Source organism: Strix aluco, chromosome 22 (assembly GCF_031877795.1).
Source record: "Strix aluco isolate bStrAlu1 chromosome 22, bStrAlu1.hap1, whole genome shotgun sequence".
NCBI classification, from domain to species: Eukaryota; Metazoa; Chordata; class Aves; order Strigiformes; family Strigidae; genus Strix; species Strix aluco.
In genome coordinates this window covers 2,070,348-2,089,473 of record NC_133952.1, presented here as the reverse complement: position 1 = coordinate 2,089,473, position 19,126 = coordinate 2,070,348, and the positions used below count along the sequence as shown (strand labels likewise).

Below are 19,126 nucleotides of genomic sequence, written 5' to 3'. Positions count from 1 at the left end.
GGCTGACTCAAGACAACACCTTTTTAAATCATTTATATCATATTTTATTTTCAGTTTTATTCACAATGTATCCTCAGGAAGAAAATCTGGAGGGTTTGTGGTTTTTTAAACAGGGCAATAAGATCTCAACAAATGCACACCACTAGAAACATCCAATGCTGCTTTATGAGCCAATGTACAGCGTCAATAAAAACATCATGAAGTTTCATCAGTTGAGTAGTTTCCTCTGTATTTAATTGTTCATAGAATAGAAATGAAAGTTGTTCCGTCTTTTTTAAACAAGCTTTGGTACTGTTTTGGAGTGCTATCTATTAAAGAGAAGATATATCAGCCAAACACAACAATAGCTGATGACCTATTCTAAAATAGTTCTAAAAGACTAAAAAACTACAAGATTTCTGTTCTGTTCTTGTCCTGTAAGTGACCAATGACTTTGATTTACAGTCAATGAGTCATTTTAAATATTGTTGATCTAACACGGATGGTGATCACTCAACTCCTATTATGATTTTTAGGAAGCAATTTCGTAGCTATATACACTTCATTTTTTAAGTCTGCCAAGTAGAAAGTCTTCCCACACCAAATGAAACAGGGCCTTAAACTCATAAAACATTTGAAATTCTTGCATGAAATTTAGCACTGAAACAAAGTATTATCATTTGTAATAACAAAATACATTAGGAGATGCAGAATACATTTGCTTTAAAAGGTAACTCTACCCCACTACTCTTCAAAAAACTAAAGGATACTCCATAACAAGAACAACCACCAATCTGAATTCAAAACTGAACCGATTCATTAAAATTTGGATAGGATGTAATAAAATATACCTATAGTTGCCATAATACTGATGTGCTGTAAATGCTATCCAGTTTTGGGAAGAGTAATGTACACTTACTAGACAGACATCAAGGCAATTGCCCATGATACAATGTTAAAAAAAAATAGATTGTACGGTTTGCAGTAGCATCAAGTCTCTATTCAAGTGTAAAAAAATTAATTGACTCCATCTGTATTGGCCTAATGACTGATTAAATGACTAATCACGGAAGTCTTAATTAAAATCATTTTTCTGTACAGAAGAGGATGGAGGGAGGAAGGCAATCATTAATGTGTTATAATGTATGTCAGATTCCATTTGTGCCATTTACTAACAGCCATCAAATGAGTAATTATGCACAAGGTCATTCTGTAAACTTTCTGCATACATCAGACTGATTGGATTAGGGCTTGGTGCTTGGCTAGGTTCTGCATGTGGCTGCTTTTTTCCAATCACAAAACAGGTAATTAATATTGCTCAGAATAAATAATAAAGGAAGTTGACATTTCCTCTTCCATCTTCACACCAGCCAACCCCGTCAGAGATTCATATACAACTTTCATACGCTGTTGGGTGAAGTCCCATCCCTCATACACTAAATCAAGCCCATCCTCCTCACTAGTCAATATTCTTCACGAACTGACAGGGATCTCCGTCACACAGTGAAATTCTGTAATATGCAAGGAATTTTTCCTGCACGAATAAAATGACCAGGCAATTAAAAGAATCCTTTTCAAGTAAAGCAAGATGGCAGTATAGAACTTATTTTAAGTTTTATTTGTCAGCCACCTGACTACCCCAATGCATAGTGACCTCTGCTATGGAAAATAACAAGCTGCTTCTACCTCAACAGCTGAGACTAATCTATTTAAAACAATGTATTAAAATAAGTAATGGGATAAAAAAGTGTGTCTTGAGATTAGATAAACCAACTTTCCACTTGGGTGTAACTCATACATAGGACCTACACTTTTTGATGAAACGTTGCACATACAATGTTAAAGTCCAAAGTAAAAATATTTTCTGTGTTCCAATTTAGTTTGCTAACTGCTGTCCTGAAATTTCTAGAAAATCTTATCTGCAGCCACAGTAAGTCTGCCTTATCACTAGGTGCAACAATTCTGCATATTCCAGATGACAATACACTATCTCATGTATAAAACAATGTTTTTTATAAAACTAAAATTAAACATTTCTTAACAAGGAAAAAAGAAGTTGGTATAGCCCTGTCACTATTATCAACAAATGTCCAATTCTGTGAACATGACATTCCTTCAAAATCTTGAATTCAAATGTGCAACACTGATGTGAGTTAGTTGCAGAATTAGGTGCCAAGTTCCAGTTCTTCTAAATTAACTGAATCCACTTTTAATACTGCTTAAGTATCTTCAGTTACTGTTGCCTCCTTTTCCTAAACAGAAGTATTCTGACCAACACTCCTGATAAAGATCTCTGCAGTGACACTGAAAATGGACATTCTCCTGTGAACATACAATGTGTTACTTTAAAGTATACCCAACTGATTAAAAACAGTGCTCAGAATATGGATGGAGAAGCTAAAGGGACAAAATAAAGGATGAAAAGAATCTTAAGTTATGAGTACGTAACAACCAATTACACTTTTGGCATGATTAAGTACTATCTTGTCTAAATCAAAGTCATGCAAGTCACAGAAAAATATATTGTAAGACTACATCAGCCAGCTTCATCCAGATTTCAAGTAAATACAAATTTCAATTAGTTTGAATTAATTAAACACAAACTTGACCCTACTTACCACATAACTGAAGAAAACAAAAATATGTGATAACAAATCTCTGCTTGCAATAACTGTCAGTGTCACACATGAAAAGTTCATTTTACTAATAAAGGAAATGGAATTGACTGATAGATTTAAAATTAAATTCAGCTATTCTATAAATGTAATTCAGAGTTTTAAGGTGGCTCTCAAGGCTTAAAACCAGCATTAAGACTCAAATGTGCCACTCTCTGGTCTTCTACAGAATTAATGAATCTTAGTTTCATCTTCAGTTGGAGACACATATATTTAAACAACCACAAAATCCATCACCACCAAACCAGAACACTCCAAAATAAACAACATACATATGGCACAGTAAATCTTTCAAAACCTGAAGATATTTTTATGGAATAATTCAACACAATCTGCACTATTCTGCTAATGCAAATGAAAACTTGCACAACTACCTAAAAATTACAGGGTGGTGTGCCATTCTTAATCTTCATAGAAATGTAGGAGTTCCTGTTTCAATCATTTCTATTGTTTGAAATACACCAGATGATAATGGAGTGGCTGCCACTGCAGGCAGAGACTGACTTCTAGGTGAAGCTAATTAATGACTCAGTGTATGACTTACTGTAGGTTTGAAGGAATTACTAGACAGCAGTGAAGATTGATGTGCAAGACAGCTGCGAGCCCATTAAGTGACCTGTCTGAAACCTCAGCGCTGTCTTTTTTCTACCTACATTGATTATATAGGTTATTCCTGATCTTTTGATTGTATAAAATATTTAAGACAAAGTCAAGCATTTCAAGTACCTCTGAAGTACCTGGAAAAGATAGATCCCCTTCTCAGCATACAAGTACATAGCCTTCACATCATAATATAAAAGTCCAACTAAGCTTGACTGAACCTTCTCCCTCCTTTTTATTTCTTCAAGAACTTTAAAAAAATAATTAACGTACGTTATACCGAAAGACAGACCACAGGAGAGAGATGGCGTCTGTGTGAAGGTACCTCCAGCTAATCTAGATCCAGAAATGTGGGAATTTGCAGCTCTCCAGGCTACTTAATAGGACAAAGCAAAACAGGTTTAGACTAAGGGGTTGGAATGCAGCCAAGTGAAGCCATTTAAGGAAGAACACAGCAAAACAAGAAACCCAACAGTTTACACTAAACTCCCTGGTCACACTGCAAAAATGAGATAGACAGTTGCTGCATGTGCTAAGGGAAGCATTTCTGAAAGTGCTTTAAATAGTTATGTACCTCTGATTTCTATTATTAGCCAGTGCACACTGTCCTGTCTCTTTTGACATAAACAGAACTTCTCATAGTGGTTAAAGACAAAAATTACCTTGTCTGCTACAGAGAAGCTATTGCAAATCAGTGGGACCAACCTGATTAGACACTGGAATCACTATGCCTGCTCGTGTCAGCAAGACCCACTATAATTATTTTATGCTCTGCTACTAGCTGAACTAGTGAAAAAGGTGGAGAATTAGTCATCACAGCAGAACTGCTCAGATCAGAAAGCCTACAACCTATTGTACAGTAAATAAATTAAAGCAAACACTGGAAAAGTTATCACTAACCAGGCTATAGTAAAAGCCACTTTCATCACAACCCAAAAACCGGGAAGCTTAAACAATACCTTTCTCTTAACTGTTGCAACTGTCATCCATCTCGGAGGATACCTCCATACTGATTTTGTCAGTTAAGAAATGCAGATTAGATATCCCCTATTCTTCTATTTGTTTTGTACAGTGAGCACAATTTCTGCATGAACGTCCAACTGTATTTCCATCCTCTTTGTGTCACAGAAACCTCATTTACCAGTCATTCTTCTCCATATGAAAAGATCTATAATGAGGAGTCTTTCTGTCATTGCCCTGCTCCTCTGAGTCAGGAATTTTCATTTCCCCCTAATACTTGCTGCTGTAGCTGCAATTTCATTTACTGTCATCTCATACCACAGCCTTAATGCAAGCACATCTGTGGCTGGATCGTGGAAAAGATTCAGTATTGCTCTCTGAGTTGCATATCGATTAAATGGTTACAAGAAACCAGAGTTTGTATTTACTATGTTCTCATATGGTACTTATAAAAAGGAAGGTTTATTCACTGTATTGAAATCAGTTTATTATTCCAGTTAGTCACTTAGCAAAAATATCTGTATGAGAATACTGAACATAAAAAGTAGGACTAGGTCTACTTGCACATGCATTCTCTCAGAAAACAACTGAAAAGCCATAAAGTTATCCAAAAGCTAAAAATATATTTTTAATTCACATCTAAGCAGTATCATGAAAGAAACTGATTACTTTTTGTTTTGAGGAAATAATGCTGTTCAAAAAAATATTTCTACCATTCTCTTCTTTTTAACACACATACAAAGCAATTTACACATGCTGAGCCAAATTTAGCTTTGATGAGACTCCAGAAATCAGTTGTATCAGGATAGATCACCTCAATCTAAGAATGCAGTAGATGTCACATTCTCTTTGTTGAAGGCTCGAGTTTCTGTATATCAGTATCCCAACATTTATAAGTTAGCTTGCTCTTCCAGGCTATTCAAAGCTACCTCAACTTTTTAAAAAGCCTCCTACTATTACTTTATGCCTGCCATATCTTTGCATTAGCAAAATTACAAAGCTAGCATCCTCTCTTTTTCCAACTGGAATTAAAGTAACAGGATTTGAAAGTTTGTGACTAATATCTCAAGTAGGTAACAGCTAAATGGACCATCAGCCAGAGCCAGAATTTTACATTTTAAGTGTTCCAGTATGATAAAGGAGAACCTAACACTTTTCCCAAGCTGGGCTTCTGCATACACCTTATTCTTCCCTACAACAGGGTAAGAGGATTTAAAAGTTCGTGTAGACTTTGACACTGGGCAAGGAAAGCTTACTCCAGTTAAGATTTTACAGACTACAGTTAAGTTTCAGAGTTGCAGAGTTGGAAACGGATCTGTAGCTTCTATTTGTAGTGTTAAAAATTATTAGTTTACACAGATTGTCCCAATTAAAAAAAACAAGCCCACAAATTTTCCTACAGTCAGTGTACAGTCGGTACTACTGGGGGGTGAAATAGGAAGCCACGTGAAAGACATCACAGAAGTTTTTGTGAAGCAGATCACAACCTTTAACAGTTATTTTGAATTTCAATAGGTAAAAGTAGAACAATACCTAGGCAATCTGCAATTCCCACATAATTGCACTGATGGAAGTTAGAAATAACTTTTCTCTTTTTAACCTATGAGGATGCAACTTCAGGTGGGTTTTTGTATCACATCCTCATTTCTTTTTCTGATAATGATAATTCTACCTGGTTCCTGCACGGAGGAATTAGAGAAAAAGCTCTAAAACACACACCCAAAAACCCCAACACCAAACACTCTACAAATTGAAGGACTAAGAAACAACAAGCCCAGGTTATAAGGAAGTGAAAGATGTACTGGCATAAAATGAGAAAGGCAGCATCCTATTACGGCGGTCAGCTAAGAAAAGGACAGAGCCATTTGTCCAAGAGAGTAAGACCAATTAGAAGTGGTGTACTGCAAAGAGATAAAAATGGCTTTCAGCAGACAGCATTCTCCAGCTGAGCAGTAGGAATACTGATTCACACATACCTGCTGTCTTCCATTTTCTCCTGTGAGACTGTCATGTTCTCAGCTTTCTCAGCAGATATCCTGCCACTTGGCTTTTTGCCTCCTTTCTACAGAAAAAAAAAAGTATTTCTGTAGTGCTTAAAGTGCCAAAAATGGTGTAATTTATGATGTGCTAGTGTTTTCCTTTGCATTCATAAGTTAAGAACAAATGCAAAATCATCAGCACTTGAATATGGTGGATTTTGATTTACATATATTAAGATTCTCTCATGATTTCCTATTATTTATTTCTGTAAACAAAATTGGATCCTGGTCACTAAACTATTAGCATCCCCTACAGTAACTCAAGCCAAATCATAAAAAAGATAAAAGCCAGAATGTGCAACTCAACAGCCAAAAGAATTTGAAAACAGAAGTTGTATTTAATTGTCTGATCTGAAACTCTGATCTGCTCTTCATTTCTAGAACTAAAAATCTTACTGGGAGTGAAGTAAGTAGTTATCTATACCTGAACTTTCAGAATGGGCACATCTCACTTTCTAATTTAGAACAATAGTATCTAGGCTTTTCCCTAGAATTTTCCCAACATAGTTTCAAGCCTTCGGTTAGTAGCCCAAGTAATTTTCTGGACTATTTCCTGGAATTTTTAAATGCTTACACCATTGTTTTCTTCATTTTAGTGTATCATACCCATGCAAATACAGTATTTTACATTAAGGTTGGCACAGATAGAAGTTTAATAGTTTTTACATTTCTTCCTTTTCTGAAATACTCTTCAGGATCCCACTGCAAGAAGTACTGCAAAGCCTGAGAAATTATACTGACAGCACTACACAAAATAGGGTTGTGTTTTTTCCTCTTTTCATTCAGGTGTAACAGAACTGATGCCACCTTGTATGGTTTTTGTCACAACCAGCATAGCAAACAATTACATAATACTGCAACTACTCATGATAATTTTATACCAACCCATCCTGCAGAAACTCAAATTTCACAATTAAATAACTTCTATTCCCTGCAAAACCTTCAAGAAGGCTGTTTTGGTCATGTTCTTAATGAGTGGAAACTTGAAGAAGCAGTTCATAATAGAAACCAGAAGACAAGAGAATGCTTTGGGAGGTAATTTCCCATCCTGGCAGGAATACTGTGTTGGAAAGGTGTTGTTGAATACTTCAGGATAAAACCTAAAATAATAGTGTTTGTCTCAAATTCTGTGGTGTGAAGTGTGAAAGAAAGATAATATTCTAACTGTAATACTTTATCCTAGATAGAATACCTTAAAGTAAGAAATTTCTAGTTGCAAATGCTGCAGTTATCTCCACAGTGCCATAACTTTATCATTATATAGCAAGATAAAAGTAAAAGTCTTTGCCTCTGCAAGGACATTAAATAACATCTTTCTCTCCATTAGCTTTTGCTGTAGTAGCAGTATTTATTCTCTGAGCAGTGAATGAGAACCACACCACTTACAGAATAACTTCAGCTTCTTAATGCACTAACAGTTTCACAGAACGATTCCTTGTCACTAAATTTAACTTTTCAAAAAATTATTAATTGATAGCTCTTGTGCCACACAGTTTCCAAGGAAATATTTAACACCGAGAAGATACTTTTAGTAGTGCACTATAGTCACAAGGCTAGTATAACTGTCATCAGGGATGGGAAATCAAGTTAAAAAAATAAGGGACCCAATTCGATTTTTCTTCTTTAACAGTGCAGAGGAGTATCAGTGACCCTTAAGGGAAGAAAGAAGAGACAAACATTTCTAGTGCAAACATTTTTCCCCCATTTGACACAAGCCTTCAGGAGGCTTGCTCATAATGTATTTATTTGCACAGTGAATGTCAAAATACTTACAGTAAGAAGTAAAGACTACAGTTGCTATAGTCATGTGATCTGAGGAAGCACTAGAAACAACTCTTGAATTTACACAATTGATTGTATGACCTTGAGTAAATCGCCTTACACTGATGTACAGGGAAGTAACAGTACATACCTGGCTTACTACGAATGGCAGAATTATTTAATTGTCATTAAGTCTACCGTTGTGAATAGTCTTTAAAAAGAGTGCCATAGCTGTTAGGCCTATAGACCTTACTGCATCACCTAATCCTTCTCTAATACAGCTGCAACTACACAAAGCAAATAATTAAATACACCCTTCATAGGTGACAGCGAACCCAACTCCTACATTTATTTCTAGTGTCTTCCCATATTCTTCTAAGAGAGTCACTTGTACAGTTTTGCTCTCTTGTTTAAGAGCCTCTTAAACATCAGTGGAAGTCCTATATGTAGATAATCCATTTCTTAAAAAAATTCTTCATGCCAGTCTTTAGCTGAAATAATCTCAAAATACACAGCTGTTCAAAGAAAGGTGTTTAAGGTCAATGGTTTCAAGGTGCCTGACAGAAATCCACATTAGTCATCTCAGAAGCCTTACACATCTACAGTCTTATTTCTGTTGTCCCTCATTACTGGTGATATGGCACAAAGAAGGTTTAGACAGCAAATGAGATAGTGCTGTGCCAGGCATTAAAAAGATACTACCCAGACAGCTACCTAATAAGGTTTATAAATTCCAGTTTCACATGCTTTCAAAGTGAAGCTAAAGCATCCAGATCAGAGAATCACTATTTAAATACCCCCTTCATGTTAATTTTAATTACAACAATTATTACTAACAGCAAGACAAAGATCATGTGCCACCTTCGAGGGATAAGTGCCAGCAGGATGACTACTTTCCTAACAACCATTCAAGATAGGGCAGCTTGACCTCTCTGGGAGTGAGATATCAATTAATTATCTTTTTACAGCCAATTCAATTACAGCACGCTAATCACTTGTGTAGGACATCAAGCCAGAAGTTGGGGGCAGGGGAGAGGTTGGAGAAAGAAAGGTAAAAATATTGGCAGTGAACAACCTTCAGTAAGGATGACAAAGCTGTAACCCTACAGTTGCAGATGTAATATTTGTAAACATCATGCAAATAGTTATTATCTGTTTGCAGCAGACTAAATGCTGTAGTATCATCCTCATCTGACTGAACTTTTTAAAAAATAGTTATTGCTCCTAGGGGTAATAGACATTTCATTTAAAGGTGACCAGACACACTGCATTAGTCTTTATGCTAGAGTCAATTCACTAAAGAGCTTTGTTCATTAAGGCAAAAAAAAAAACCCCACAAACGATATCTGTTCAGCAGAAAGCAAAATATACTTAACTTTTGTTAAATAAACTAATATTAACTCAAGTTACTGAGGACGATTTCACTGCTATACTGATCCCAAAGGAAGTTATCAAGTGCAATATACCTACAACAACGCACTCAGAGTTATTAGTATATAAGCAAACGTGTATTAATTTATGATCACTTTAGTATTGCTACAGAGGCCAAACCTCAAAAAGCATGAGTGCATGTATAAACACATCGGTATATGCAAAATGTGTATGCAAACAAAACCAAAATTTGAATCTTTCATTTACAGCATTCATGAAATAAAGTGGCAGAAGGGAGTACGTTAGAGGATCGCCTCTGTTGGTTGCTGGGAATAGATGTATTGCCAGCCATTTTCAAAGAGGTAATTTAACTCTACTGCCAAATTCCATATATCAGTGCTCAGCAAACGGGCAAAATGCAGTAAAACTGAGGAGCTATAAAACTCTTTCCGTAGTGAATATCATGACTGTTAGAATTAAGCAAATAATTAAATTTTTTTCTCCTTCCAACAGAAGCAAGAATCAGCTTGTGACAATATTGGCGCTACGTCTTCTAATGCAATTTGAAAACTTATCTTTCCTCAGAGTTACAGTTCAACAGGTCTCATGCTGAAAACTATATAACAACATATGCAGTAATATAATTATGCCATTTTTGTTAGCTAAATAAATATATGTTCATATTAATATTTATATAAATATTTCTTCCTAAACTAATGATAAACAGTGTTTGTGGCTACACCTGGCTGCTAACACGAGAGGCTGTTGTCATTCGGGTTAAAACTGTTTTTAAAAGAACACCCCATTTTGCTGATGGTTTGAAATGACAAGATCCCAGGCACAGTTCAGCTGCAGATTACCTTTGGGACTGGTAACCGTTTGATAGGGTAACCCTTCAGAATGACCAGCCTGTTTCTACACAAGACTTTATATCACTCTAATATGATGCCACCAGAATAAAATTTACATCTGGCACACCTAGTGACTAAAGCAATGTCCATTTCTGCCATTTGAAAGGGCTCCACCAGGTGCAAATTGCACAGGTAGTATTATAACCAGTATAGTTGGTGGGAATCTACACCTTGCCTGGTGTGATACTGCTTAAACACTTTTGTTCTTTTTCATCATAAATCCTGTCTGGGAAGCTACTAACATTCCAAAACAGGTATTCCATTATATCAACCCCCCTTTTTTAAGCACATACATGCACACACTCTAAAACAATTACTAGGTGAATTTATCTCTCAGTGCTGCTTTAAAAATACAGCCAGTGTTAGAAAATGGTGTTCAAATTACCTGTAATAAAAATAAACCACACACAGCTAGACTGCCAGTTTCCATAAGAAAAACACATTGCATGTTTCCAACAGCAAAACCCAAACTGCCCTAATGTAAAACACAGACAACATATTTAACAAATAGTTTGCTTTCACTGCTGGTTGAAAAATATGAAACTGTGAAGGCACCAAGACTGAAATCAACTGCTGAGAAAACTGTTTCATTAGTGTCTTGCAAAGCTAACTTCAATTAACAAAAAGCCCCAATAGTATGTCAGAGCAAGGTTTTAGGTTAATTTAATAAAACCCAAAGCATTTAAGAGCTAAGGGTTCTATATTATCCGTAGTTTATGCTGTTGAGCCCAAGTTGTCTTGCCACAGGGTGAAGACCTTATTCAGCATACTCACATAAATACTTTGAGAAATAAGAAGAAAGAACTGTTACTAGCACCAGTATAACTGTAGTACAGGTAAACAGAATCCCCTAAATCCTGAACTGGGGAAGCTGACTCAACAAGAATTCCAAGTATGTAGCTCCAGTCAGGGTTTACTCCCCAAAATTACCTTCTTAATAGCTGCATTTAAGTTTTCATACACAGACAACATGCATTAGAAGGGATTTAAAGTACCATATGAGTTAGAATGTACATTTATATGAATAAAAGCTGCACCCATCTACCTCAACAGGCTCATACCATCTTAGTTACATGAGTAACATACTAAAGATAATAAACCTATTCACCAGAAGTACAAAAAAAGTCTCTGGTTCAAAAGACCCTCAGAGAAGTTTAGTTTAATCACTTAAAAACAGATTATACATGTGTGTTCAACAGGACCTGAAAAGAATTAAATGGACAGTCTTCCAGTAGGAACAGTAACTCCCAGGCAGAGCAGAAGCTCTACTCTAATCAGCTCTTTGCCACTGAAGTTTTTAGCCAGTTAATTCTGAACATTCACTAAGAGATTTAGATATTAAACTCTAGGTAATTTGGCATCCGCAGAATTTTCTTCTTGTATTTGCAATATCAACTCATTTTGCTTCAAAATGAGTCAAATTAACTATTTCAGGGTGAAACTACAGAAAAAAGTGTCCCAATCCCTAGCACTTTGGTAACTAGGTCCAAACAAAGAGCTATAAAGGGGCATGAGGAAACAGCAAACTCTTGTCTTCTGTATCTTAATGCAAACCCGCTGGAGTACATCAATCTATCACCACAATTAGATACCGCAGCAGTTACGTAACTGCATCTCCACAGCGAAACTTCTACAGCGAGCGCCAACAGAGCCAAACCCTGGCAGCCCTTCCTGAACCCTGGTCTGCTGAGTGAGCCACGCTCCCAGCCAGGAACCTGGGACTCCAGCTGCCCATACTATCCGTCACTGCCTTTAAACTGTTACAACACCTTTTTAATTCCATCTTTGGAAATTAATATTGAATTCAAGTGCTTTTAATGGAAAAAAAAAAAATCACACCATCTTACAGTGAAGACTACAAAAAGCTTCTGGTTTTAACCCTAAATGTACCTTCTTTCTCGGAAAAGTAACTTCAGTTAACCAAAGATTTTTCTCCTGAGTGACTCTCATCCACATTAAAGCATTCTGTAGAAACAAAGACTTCACTCAGAGGGAGGGTTCATCAAACCCACTAAAATTATAATCATTTAATAACAGTAATGACTACTCTGTATTTGAAATATTTTCCCAGGCAGCACTTTAGCATATTGTGTATTCCAAACAAAGTGCGATTGCATAATCATTAACTCTGAACTGTGTAGATCTTATGAAGAATATAATGAAGATTCTAGTAAAATAAAGAATATTAAGGGTTTTTTATGGAGAGAAAACACACACACATATGTCGATTAAGATTATAAAACAGATTTTTCTTGTCTATAACGTAGTTCAGATTAGATGCAATGTTTTGAGAGGTTTAAAGGAAAAGCAATGTCATTATTTTATACTGAGAAAAGCAAGACTAGAAGGAAGTAATCTGGCCAGTATCACGCAGATGATCTGGGCTCAGGACAAACCCTCTTTTCCCCTCCCACTCCCATGTCATATTCACTGGATTATGAAGTTACACCAAACAGCCATATTTTCAGAAACTACTAGACAAAAACTCCTGTAAGCATCCAAAACCAAATGGACTAACAGACATTTTAAAAACTACGCAGTAGCTGTTGAACCTTAGAATCTGCCACAGCGACGACTGTTCTAAAGCTGTATGTAAAACTATCTTAGAAGTAAGAGGAAAAATTTCTCCAATTTTTTTCATTATTATAAATATGATGTAAGGTTATCTTCAAATACAGGATTTATATTTTTTCAAAGTGTTCTCAAATCCAATTTGAAAAGAATTGTTTGAGACATATATGCTGCAGTCAGTCAGACAATAACAGTTCTGCAATTATCGGCACCTGCATTACAATTCAATGGATTTAAATTACCAAGGGGCCATGGCAGATACCCTACTGACAACAATTAGCATAAAAATGTTCTACAGTTTAAAGCTGTGGGTGGGAATTACAAAAGGTTAACAGACTAAATATAAAAATCTTTTTGAATATAAAATCAATGCGCTTTGTTACCGAAATCTGGGTACTGTAATTTAACCAAAATAGGGTTTAGAGTATCTGGCAATCTTCCATATGTGTGAGCTTGGCTTTTCTTTTAAGCAAAATGCCGAGCAGCCAATCTGAAAGTTTAAAACAAAACAAACCAAAGACCCAAAGAAAGGAAAGCATTTTGTTTTGTTTAGGTTTTTTTTTTTTTAATTTTCTTAAGCTTAGCACCAAAACGAACACAACTCTTATCAGGGCTCAGAATGATCATTTTATATGGTCAGATTCAAAATCCCAAATTATTTTATTGCCTGATTTAGAGAGGAAAATATTTTAGTGCTCAAAGTATGCTAAAAGTTTCTGGACTCGCCTGAACTCTAATAACAACTAATTTTCTCAAAAGGTCATCACCACATCACACCTATATTTTCAAAAGTGGCTTCTACTTTTGTGTAGCTACCAGGGGAAATTAAAAAAATATAATTAAAAAAAATTGTTTTTTCACAATGCTTGGAACCACAGCTTTGTTTTCTTTAGACTGAAGATACAAGCAGAACAGATGAAAACAAAGAAATGCTGCTCATTAGAAGTACCAAATCAAAATGCTGAACTTGATGAGAACATAAAAGTGTGACAGACATGAGCAGAAGCATCTTCAGTAAAAATACAAACTTGGTAAGTCAAATTTTGTCTGGGTTGTCCTTTGTGTTTTTTGTTGATAAGATAAATGGTCATACTGGAACTTTGAATCTAGATAAATTCAAAGTAAGAACTTTGACATGAAAGCTTAATTCCTTTTACCACTCAATAATGTATCTTTAAAAAAAAAAATCACTAACAAGTCTCAGGATAACATAATTACCTGGGAAACATATCACAGGTTATAGAAGTTGCAGTAAAGCAAAGTGGGTAAGAGACTTGTACAGTTAGATTCTAACTCCAAATTGATGCCTCATTAAATTGAGTTAATGTGGATGTGCTTGACACATGCTGGGACCCCTTTTATCACAATTAGTGCAACATCTCCAGCACTCCTTGCAAGTCTAATAGAATCAGCATGTTTAGGACTAGCCCAAGGTTTCTAATTGCAAAATCAGCAAACATGTTAATCATCACTCTGTTGCCCCGTTGTTGTGAAATGAGATTACAGATGTGTATTAGAGATTATTGAGAGGAATCTAACAAATTGATTTAGCTACTATTTCAACACAGTTATGTAAAATGCTTTTCATAATGACTTCTTTTTAGATATCTTTCTGTAAGGCTACCAGTGTACTAACATTTGCCTAAAAGGTGAGCCAGGTTACGAACTTTTATACACATTCTAGTACAAACCTGTTGAAATGGGACTGTTCTTCCTCCCCGCCCCCCCCCCCCCCCCCAGCTTCCTGATATTATAACATACTTATTTTAATGAATATTAATGAATATTTTAATTAATATTAAGATTACAAAAACCACAGATGAGAAGAGACCTCCTAACCACAAAACCCTTAAGGAAAAAAGGGGATTTTTGCAGAGAAGGTATGAGGGTAGAGGTGAACAATGCAATGGAAAGAAGTGCTAACTCGGTTCCAGAGCTGGCACATGAACGTTAGGTTCAGTGAAAAAGCTCACCCTGTTGCACTGAAACAGCTACAGAAATGTACTTATCTGTCAGACAATCTTTTAAGATCAGATTTTATAAACCCACTTTCACATGAGGTATTGAAATCTTGAAATTGTTGAACTAAAACAAAATTATTATTTTTTTTAAACCCATGTGAAACTTTAGAATAAGAGTTTAGATGACCATGGCTTCGCTTTTTCAAACTGAAACTTTTCCCATGGTACCAGTCAACTGAAGTTTCAAGCTTCAGTATTCTTTTTTCCCTTTCATCATCTGTTAGGTCATTTATCAATAGAGCAGGTTCATGCATTGGTCATCCTCCTCCTCAAAGCCAGTGGATAGCGGTGACAGTTTTTATTTTGTATCTATTCCTACTTTTAGGGACACACACACTAATTGTTTTAACATCTGGAAATTACACGTTCTTCCAGCAGAGGGAGAGGTCCCCGAGAAGTGAGAAAAGAAAGCAAATAAAAGCTACAAAACATTCTTAATACGTAAAAGGATAATATCTAGGGGCACCTGTATGGGGCTCATGAAACTTGGTTCTAGTCTCTGGTTGTGTACAGTTGTGCACTGCAGTCAGCGTATCCCTATACCTGCTCTTGTCGAATGTGCAGGGTACTGCTCTAACTTTTCCCTTCTAATATTTTTTAGAAATTGCACACAGTTTTGTTACATAAAGTATCCCTCAAATTTGTAAAAATTAGTGTGCACATAAAGCAAATCAACTCAAAATAAACACAGTAATTTCTGTAGATACCTATAACAGTGCTTCTGATGCCAATTTTTATTTAAATGTTCACATAAAGCCATGGCAATACAACAAAGATCTGGGATGAGCATTAGTAATATTTTATTCCAGCTGCTACAGAGGTAGCTGGGGAAACATTCAACATCTTTCTTTTAGGTCCATTAAAATAATATTTTCATTATTATTTGAGTAGATTTAAAATGCATGTAGATATTTAGAATGCAGATTTCCCCTATTACTTTTAAAATATTAAGACTGGTCAATCTGTGGACTTACAAACCTAAACAGCGTCATTTTAAGCAACATTAAAAGAAACCGCAGGGGCAGTCAGATGCTGCAATTCTGTTGCTAGCATTACTTCAAAAATCTCACAAGACTAGCAGTGAAATACTACATAACCACACTGTGTTCCAGTGAGTACACCAGAGATCTTGAGATGCTACAACCATGAGATAGTGTGCTCTGACCAGGTAATTATATTGGGTCTCTTGTTCTGATGCTAACGCGTAACTGGGCTCTAACAGGTTCTCATTACTATACCCAAATAAGTGTCTTTTCAGACCTTTAAGAGAACTAAAGGAGAAACTTTTAAGAAAATAGAAGTTATTGTAGATGGTTTAGATACTAAATTTACATATAGTTGCTAATTATTTCTCCTTAGATGACTAATTTATGTGAGTCCAAAACCCAATACTTCTTTTTCCATATTTCCTAAATAATACAGTGATGGGTTCACATAAAATTCCAGATAAAATTATCAAAATTATAATAAATATCTATCAGCTACAAGAAGCAGAAACTGTTAGCTGAAACGCAGGCCAGATAACAACAAAACTAAATAGTAAAATAGAGGAGAACCTAATTATAGCTGCAGTTTCCTTTTGCCCTCACCCAGGAGAATATTTGAAATGCCAGATTTAAAATAATCTGATTTTGCAGAAATTCTTTATTTATCACTGCCCTCAGGAAAGAGAGGGTAGAGTCAAAACCTTTTTTTCCAGCAGAATATTTGTCTGTAGTGGAAATTACTAACAAGTCTTCAAAGAAGTCTTTGATGATCCTCAGGCTACCTCTGTTGATGATGTCAAGTTTTAGCACTAAGGGCTGCAGTAGAGAAGTAGGAAACATGGATGGGGAAGTGAGCTTTGAAGTTAGCTCAGAAAGCTGACACAAAATATGAAATCAATCATGTTAAGGCTTGATCACACAAACATAGATGTCAAAGGTAAAACTCCTATTGACTACAAACATGAGCTGAATTAGCTCCGCAATAATGAATCAAAAATATAAATAAGATTGTTCTGAGTCTTCAAGGTTAAAAATTTGAATCAGTAAGTCTAAAAAAAAGGCACCTGATAGTGTTGTTATTCCATTGTTTAATACAGATTCTGTCGGGTCAGAGCATTCCCTAATATGATTAGAAATCAAGTATTCAGGGTTGGGGGTTTTTGTGTTTTTAAACATACTTGCTGCTGCTTCCAGTAATGGACATGATCATCTAAGAAGCACAATCTTATTTCTGATATCAAAACCTTACTTGAGTAAGGAGGGGGGAAAAGAAATAATTAATTCTTGCCACCCATAAAAAAAAAATGTTTCATGCTTTTTCACTGAAAACACTACTAACATGCATGTGACTGACCTATTACATTTTCTTTTAAGATATTCTCTCTCTTGGAAATACAAGTGGTGAGTCAGTTGTTATGGTAACTATTTTTCTTTTTTTTTTTTTAACTAACATATGACAGCCTGTGTGTCATCTGATGCTGTTCCTGAATTAAGTTACACATTCACTTTTGTCAAATAGTCTAAAAAGGGCTTCTTGGATGAAGAAATAGTGGGGAGAAAACGCGACATTTTTTCCAGGCACCCTGCTTTAGCAGGTATAAAACCACTCCAAATCCTCACATTGTAACATGTCCAACTACATACAAAAAGACGAGGTTTGGCTCGGCCCTCCTGCATGCTCTAAAGATAAATCATCATCCTCACCCTCCCCTTTTTTTGGTAAATTTTGATGTATAAATTCCTGTAAAAGATAATCTCTCTCATCACATGAATTTTCTCACTACTGATTAATCTAAAACTTCAATTAATCAAACTGAGTACTGCCAATTAAAGGGTAATCCCAAAACATTTATGATGAAATTATTTGTTACAGATTAATATGTATTCTCCTGAATTATCAAGGCCATAAAGAAAACTTTAGCACTACTAAAGACATTTTGAACATGAAGCGACACAAAATTTTGTTTTCCCCTCAGACTATTTAGCTACATGCACCATTTTAATCCATTAAAGCATTTATTATGTGATTAAATTCATGCACAGTCAACTTTTTGTTAGCTTGTGTTATGGTTCAACCCCAGCTGGCAACTAAGCACCACGCAGCCACTTGCTCGCTCCTCCCCACCCCGCAGTGGGATGGGGGGGAGGAGAATTGGGAAAAAAAAAGTAAAACTTGAGGGTTGAGATAAGAACAGTTTAATGACTAAAATAAAATATAATAATAATGAAAATGAATATAGCAAAAAGGTAGAGAGAAATAAAACCCAAGAAAAGACAAGTGATGCACAATGCAATTGCTCACCACCCGCTGCTGATGCCCAGCCAGTCACCGAGCAGCGATCCACCCCTCCAGGTCAGCTCCTCCCAGTTTATATACTGGGCATGACATCCTAAGGTATGGCATATCCCTTTGACTAGTCTGGGTCAGCTCTCCTGGCCATGCTCCCTCCCAGCATCTTGTGCACCTCCTCGCTGGCAGAGCATGGGAAACTGAAAAATCCTTAACTTAGGATAAGCGCTACTTAGCAACAACTACAACATTGGTGTGTTATCAACATTATTCTCACACTAAATCGAACACACAGCACTGTACCAGCTACTAAGGGAAAATTATCCCAGCCAAAACCAGTACAGTTTGGAGCTGTGACATCATGATGTGAGGAGGAGCTCTTTTTTGTTACTTTTTTGTTAAACAAATTGTTTACAATTCCATGAGCTCCAATTTTGGAAATCCAGTCTTGTTTGTCTTGTATTCTGCTTAGCTGCTGATTTTAACACAGGCCTATCTGAACTATGATCTTTCTGCCTGAATGGCCAACTAAAATTATCTGTTACTACTTCACCTAAGTGTGTTTTGCTCCTCATTCAAATCCAATGTTATCAGTTGAATACTCACAATGGTAAAATAAGAAGGGAATCCATTCATCCACAGTGAACCTTCAAAAAAAGTATCTCAATTCGATATACTTTTAGTGGAACTCAGTGGAGTTAGTGGGTGAAGGAAGAAAAAGTATCACATAGTGATAACCTTGAATTAGATGGCAGAATACTTAAGGTTAAGCACTTGGGACCTAAACAGTAGGAGCCAAAACTTGAACTTTTTACATCTCCAATCTTCTAAACAATGAACCAGCAATACGTTTGAGTTGGCTTAATATGAAAAGCTCCGTACGTTCCTAGCCCTGGTTTCAATTGAAAGCTTGTTACTCAGTCTTGTAAATGCCCCTAAATTTAAGACATGTAGCACAATAA

The 19,126-nt window shown here is 35.9% G+C and overlaps 1 long non-coding RNA gene across 5 annotated transcripts in view; it reads right to left on the bottom strand.

The window, feature by feature from the left end:
- LOC141933516 (uncharacterized) overlaps window positions 1–19,126 on the bottom strand; it is a 52,114-nt gene that overhangs the window by 14,294 nt on the left and 18,694 nt on the right. For 4 of the 5 annotated variants that reach the window (XR_012626103.1, XR_012626105.1, XR_012626102.1 and 1 more), the window contains one exon: window positions 6,191–6,276. The exons of the other annotated variant lie outside the window; for it this stretch is intronic. This is a non-coding gene — a long non-coding RNA (uncharacterized LOC141933516). The remainder of the gene's footprint in view (window positions 1–6,190; window positions 6,277–19,126) is intronic. 5 annotated transcript variants of the gene reach the window in all.